Here is a 7,129-nt window from a genome sequence, read left to right on the forward strand (position 1 = left end):
ATGATAAGGTATTAGTACTTACTAACAGAACCCTACCTGAGAGGTTTTCTTGTTTTCCATATCTTCCATATAACTGTGTTTAGCTCTTATTTCTTTTAACTATTTTTCAAATATTCTTTCCATTGTCTTAACAAAGTCTCCAATTAAGTACTTAGTGAATGAATTAATGAATGACTAGTAGGTTCTCAGTCAACTAGTTTTTTTTTTTTTTTAATTTTCATTCTTCTTTCTATTAATTTATGGAGCTCTGGTGGCGTAGCGGATAAGACACTCGACTGCTAACTGGAAGGTCAGCAGTTCAAACTCACCAGCTGCTCCAAGGAAGGAAGACAGGACAATTGACTTCCATAAAGATTTATAGCTTTGGAAACCCAATGGGGGTCCCTGTGAGTCAGAAAGGACTCGATAGCAGTGAGTTTGGTTTTTTGTTTTTTTTTTCTATTAACTTAATAAGACTTTTCAATGCATACTGTATATGGAAGTTAAAGAAAAAATGAATTTAACATTGGAATATCTTCAATTAAATGTGTTTCTTCCTTTTGGGAACCAAATAACTTTTTCATGGGGAAAACTTTTTTACTAAACAACAAGAGAATAATAAACTCCTCCTTCTTTATCATACAACTCATTGAATGTATTATAATGCCCAAAGATTTCTTCTTCTTTCTCAAATGTTTAACTCTCTTATGTTTTATTATTTTACTGATGTAAAGTTAACAGATATCACTGTAATTTTACTTCTAAACTATTCTAAAATGCTCCAAACTGGTATGTTCTTCTTGTTGTTAAATGCTGTCTATATTCCAAGTCATAATGATCCCCTGTAACAGACTAGAACTGCCCCAACAGGGTGTTCTTGGCCATAATCTTTACAACAATAGATTCCCGTATCTTTCTCCAGCAGACCCACAATGTTGGTTAGAACTGGCAACATTTTGGTTAGCATTTCAGCACCTAACTTTTGTGCCTCTAGGGCTCCTCCAAACTGATATACTTAACTGTCTTAGGCTGGATTCTCTAGAGAAGAAAAGCTGGTGAAGCTTATAAAGAAAGAAAGAGAAAGGGAAAAATATATATCTCAAGTAAACAGCTCATGCAGTTGCAGTGGCTGTCAGGTCCCAAGTCCATGAGTCAAAAATCAAGCTGGAGGCTTCTCCTGACTTGCAGCTGTAGGAGTAGGAAAACCCAAGCTATGTAGGCAATATCACAGGCTGCTGGCTTCAGATGTCGACAAATCCAAGATTGGCACGTAAAATGGAAGATTATTGGCTCAAAGGCTGCAAAGGTATCAATTCCAAGATGGACAGATAATACACCAGGTCACTGGTTCAAGTTCAGGAACCAGAGAAGATGATGGGCCAGATGTAGGACTCAGATCCAGCAGAAAGCCACAGAACTTTCCTAGAACTTCCATAGATATATTAGAAGCAGGCTACACCCCTGAGGAAATTCCCTTTCAGCTGATGTGCTTGTGGAGGTGATTACAGTATAGCAGATTTCATCATGGTGGATGACTACATCATAACTGCGAAACCACTGAGAATCATGGCCCAGTCAAGTTGACACACAGCCTTGACTATCACACTAAATAAAATTTACCTGTATATTGCAAACAATTTGGATTTCCTTAACATTGTTTTCATACACCTTCACAGTTTCAGTGCTTGACTTAATCAGCCAACTTTTCATAAAATAAAGTCAGTACTCCTTAAAGAATCATTTAAGGTTTCATTGCCTTATCCCTAGCCTTATTCTCCAAGTCATCTCCTTTACTTAAGCTAAGCAGTCACATTTGGTAATTGACATATGTTATGTGGAACTGTTTCCTCTCTGAGTAGTTTAATCAGTTTATTTTATTTTATTTTGTTAAAGATCATCCTAACTGCAATCTGGAGAGTAGATCAGAGAGAAGTAAGATAAAGTAGAAAAACACTGTATAAGATGCAGGCAATAGTAGAGAAGACAGATGAAATAAGGGAGTGAGGATAGGGTCTCAGCTGAGCTTCAAATGTAGCATTATCTTTATTGTTCTACCTTCTTTTTTTTTCCCCCTCCTGAATTTAATGCTTACTGTTTTATTTTTATTTTCCTTTGCTTCACTTTCTAGGTAATAATTGGTATCCGGAGACTTGTGTCATGCTAACAGCTAAGCACTTGTTTACTAACTGAAGATTTGGCAGTTTAAACCTATTCACTTTGGAAAAAGACCAATTCTTGATCATATGCTACCTCCTGAAATAGTTGAATGTTAAGCAGTTCTTTCTGATACAAGGATTTTTTGTATTCCTTCCATCTTCCATTGATACATATATCTCCTTCAATATTTTGCCTATAGAATTCTTCATGTTGGATCTCAAGGTGTAATTTTTTTTTTTCTTCAGTTCTTTCAACTTGAGAAATACCAAGCAAGTTCTTCTCTTTTTGTATTATAACTCCAGATCTTTACATTTTTCATTATAATAATTTGTCTTCTCATATTGCCCTTTGAAATTTTCTGTTCAGATATTTTCCTTAATTTCTTCCATTTGCTTAATATTATAGTTATTATTATTATTTTTTTTTACTGTTATTATTTATAACATGGCACATAATAACAATAAAAATGATTAAGTATTTACTAGCATTCAATGTTATCACATTCATTGTTCATTAATTCCTCTTCAATAGATAAGTATTTCTTATTGATGTGTTGAATGCTGTACTAAGGAAATGGATTAAAATCACCTGTTTATTCTCAAATAGATGATAACAACTGGGAGAAAAGAAATGTTAAAATTTCATTTTAATACTTGATGCCTACCATATATAGTTGTACCACAATATTTTTAACAGTAAATTACTACCTATTTTTAAAGTTCATCATAAGCTATAAATCCACATAAAACAAAAACTATTTTTATTGCCCACTGATTTTAACAATTCTGTATTAGATACCTTAGTATTTAACTTTAATTATGTTCTACCCATCTACTCACCTACACACTCCCCTAGGTCAATATTGCTAAAAGAATTGTCCTTTAGAATATAGTAAGGCATCACACATACTCTATCCATTAAAAACTGGGCTGAATTCTCAAATTTTAAACTATTAAAATGGAAAGATTATAAAGGAATAGGTCATTGATGCAACTGCTTCATGCTACTAAAATGAAGTATTTTAATTATCCCACTAGGAACACATCATTTCTAGTAATAGTTATTGGTGTGATTTACAGTGATATATGGAATTTAGATAATTATCAAATGTTAGACTTCTTTTACCATATGTACAAAAATCAGACCACAATTCCGTTCAGTCTTTTAAGAGGATGGTTCCTGTCACAGCAAGCAAAGACTCATTGTTTTTTGTTTGTTTGTTTGTTTGTTTGTTTTTAACAGTGTATTGTGGTTAGGGTGAAAGTTTACAGAACTCATTAATCTCCCATTCAAAAATGTTTTGTGACATTATTTGCAATCCATTCCCTTCCTAGTTTCCCCATTTCCATTTGCCATCTTTCCTGTCCCTTCCTGCCTTCAGAACACTGTTTTTGGTTAAATGCTGTCCTTTTGGTCTCTTATGACTGATTGTTCAGAGGAGTACATTCCTCATGGATGTTATTGTTCACTTTATAGGCCTGTCTACTATTTGGCTGAAAAGTGATCCCCCAGGGGTAGGTTCAATTCCATGTTTGAAGAGAGTCTAAGGGCCACAGTCTCAGAGGTTCCACCAGTTCCTATCATACCAGCAAGTCTGGTATTTTTAATGATTTTTAATTTTGTTCCACATTTTTCTCCCACTCTACCCAAGAGTTTCTCTTGTGACCCAGATCAAAGTGATCAGTATTTGTAGCTGGGCACCATGTGGTTCTTCTGGTCTCAGGCTAGTGGAGGTCATGATTCGTGGGATCCACTAGACTTTCAATTAATTATTTCCCTGAATCACTGATTTTCTTAATTCTTATTTGCTCTGGATGAGAAGAATCCAATAGTTGCATCTTAGATGTCCACTTGTAAGATTTTAAGACCCCAGTAAGCTGCTCACCAACATAAGATGTACAACATTGTCTCTGGAAACCATGTTATGACAATTGACCTAGTTTCCTGAGACTGTTATCCTAACCCCCCTCAAGCCCAGTAACAGTGTCCATCAAGGTAATAGTTTATGGCTAAAAAATTGTCATACATTTGCTCCTTGTATTCTCTACTATATTTATGGATATAGTTTCAGCACATAAAAATGTGTATGCAGAAATATTATCTGCCAAACCTATACATACTTAGGTGTACTCCCATTCACCATCCCATAACTGTTTAGTTTGTGTATCTATTTATATTTCTACTTGTAAATGATTGTTTGTCATTACTGATACTCATTGTTGTATATGTAATAGTATTTACCTTTATTACCTTTCACTCTTGGATATCTCCCAGTGTCTTCTCTGCCTTGGTCAGGTTGTGATGACCTGCCTATATTGTGTATTGCCTTTCCCTTCACCAAAGTTAATACATGTCTACTGTCTAGTTCATGATTTTCCTTCTTTCCTCCACCTATTGTTGGTAATCATCAAAGGGTATTTTTTTCTGTGTGTAAACTTTTTCTTCATTTTTATAACAGTAGTTTCATACAATATTTGTCCATTTGACTGACTTATTTCACTCAGAATAATGTGCTCCAGGATCATTCATGTTATAAGGTGTTTTGTGGAATTATCATTATTCTTTAACATTGTTAGAATTCCACTGTATGAAGAACCGTAGTTCATCCATTCATCTGTTGATGGGCACTTAGATTGTTTCCATCTTTTTTCTATTGTGAATAGTACTGTGATGAACATGGGTGTGCATGTATCTATTCATAACACTGGTCTTTTTTTCTCTGGGAAGTATACCTAGTAGTGGGATTGCTGGATCATATGATATCTCTTTTTCGAAGAAAATACCACATCATTTTCCACAGTGGTTGTACTCCTTTACAATCCCACCAGCAGTGTGTGAGAGTCTTAATCTCTCTACATCCTTGTCAATATTTGTTGTTTTCTGTGTTTATGTATTTTTAATCATTGCTATTTCTGCTGGAAGGAGCTCTGGTGGTGCAGTGCCTAAGATGTTTTACGGTTAACCAGAAGATTGGTGGTTCAAATCCACCAGCTGCTCCATGAAAGGAAGACAGGACAATCTGCTTCATAAAGATTTACTGCCTTGGAAACCCAATGAGGGTTGCATTGGGTTGGAATCAACTCAATGGCAGTAGGTTTGGTTTGTTTTTTATTATTGCTGAGGTGAGATATCTCATTTTTGTTTTGATTTACATCTCTCTAATGGCCAATGAAGGAGCTGGATTGGTGCAGTGGTTAAAGCATTCAGCTGCTAACCAAAAGTCAGCAGTCAGAACTCACCAGCCACTCTGTAGGATAAAGAGGAGACAGTCTGCCACAATAAAAATTTACAACCTTGGAAACCCTTGGTTCCTTCCCTGCATAAACCTTTCCTTGATTTTTTACAGTAATGGGCTCATACAATATTTGTCCTTCTGTGATTGACTTATTTCATTCAGTATAATGTCCTCCAAATTCATTTGCATTGTGAGATGATCTGTGTATTCTTCATTATTCTTTAATGTTGCATAATATTCCATTTTGTGAATGTACCATAGCTGAATTATCATTCATCTGTTTGATATGATTACTTTTTAAGAGGTCCCATTTATCTAGTTCATCTTCTGCTGTTTGTGCATTTTGAGTTATGTTAGTTTTTCTATTTATGCCCAGTATTAGGATCCCTAACATTGTCCCTATTTTCCTTCCATGATTTTTTAGTTTTACCCTGTATATTTCATTAAATATACAGCTTTATACTTATGCAGTTTGAGATTTTCTTTTTGAAATATGTGAATTATGGATCCTGTTTCATTTTTCTATACATAGACATACAGTTTTACCAATTCCATTTGTTAAAGAGACTTTCTTTTCCCCATTTAATGTACTGGCCTTTTGTCAAAGAACAGCTCTCCATAGGTGGATGAACTTATGTCCTGGTTCTCTGTTCTGTTCCATTGATTTGTATTTGCCAATAACAGTACTAGGCTGTTTTGACTACCGTGGCTGTGTAGTAGTTTCTGAGATTAAATAGTGGGAGACTTCCTACTTGGTTGTTCTTCAGTAATGGTTCATTTTTCCAGGGCCTCTATCATTTCCATATAAAGTTGGTAATTAATTTTTCCCTCTTGTTAAAGAATGCTGTTGGAATTTGGACTGGGTTTCATTAAATCTATAGATCACTTTAGGAAGTATTGACATTTTCACTATTTAAGTCATCCTGTCCAAGAGCATGGAATATGTTAACTCTGTTAGTGTAATAGGTAAAGCATTTAGCTGTTCACAAAAAGTTAGTGGTTTGAACACGCCAGCAGCTCTGTGAGAGAAATACGAGACACTCTGTTTCCATAAAAATGTACAGCCTTGGAAACATTATAGGGTAGTTCTGCTCTGTGATAAAGGTTTGCCATGAATCAGAGTCAACTCAATGGCAGGAATTTGTTTGCTTCTTTTTAAGTGGTGATCGTGGAATATTTTTCTATTTAAGTATGTTTCTTTCAGTAATGTTTTGTATTTTTTTTTTTTGTGTGTGTGTGTGTAGGTCTTTTAACACCCTGGTTAGATATACTTCTAAATATTTTATCTTTTGGGGAGCTACTGTAAATCATATTGTTTTCCTGATTTTCCTTTCAAACTTCTCTTTGTTATATCGAGTAATCTAACTGATTTTTGTATGTTGATCCCGTATCCTGCTACTTTGCTGAGTTCTTTAATTAGTTACAATAGCTTTTTTTGTGAAATCTTCGGATATTTCTATGTATAGTACTATGTCATGTGCAAATAAGGATAGTTTTACTTTTTGCTTACCCACTTGAATCCCCTTCATTTCCTTTTCTTATAATTGCTCTAGCTAAGACTTCACAATCCACATTGAATAAGAATAGAGATAAAGGCCATCCTTGTCTGGTTACCATTCATAAGAGGAATGCTTTCAATCTATCTCTATTGAGAATAATATTGGCTATTATTGTTGTTGTTGTTGTTAAGTGCCGTCGAGTCGTTTCCGACTCATAGCGACCCCATGCACAGCAGAACGAAACACTGCCCGATCCCGC

This window comes from Orycteropus afer, unplaced genomic scaffold (genome assembly GCF_000298275.1).
Source record: "Orycteropus afer afer isolate SDZICR_OR568_19922 unplaced genomic scaffold, OryAfe1.0 scaffold00138, whole genome shotgun sequence".
NCBI classification, from domain to species: Eukaryota; Metazoa; Chordata; class Mammalia; order Tubulidentata; family Orycteropodidae; genus Orycteropus; species Orycteropus afer.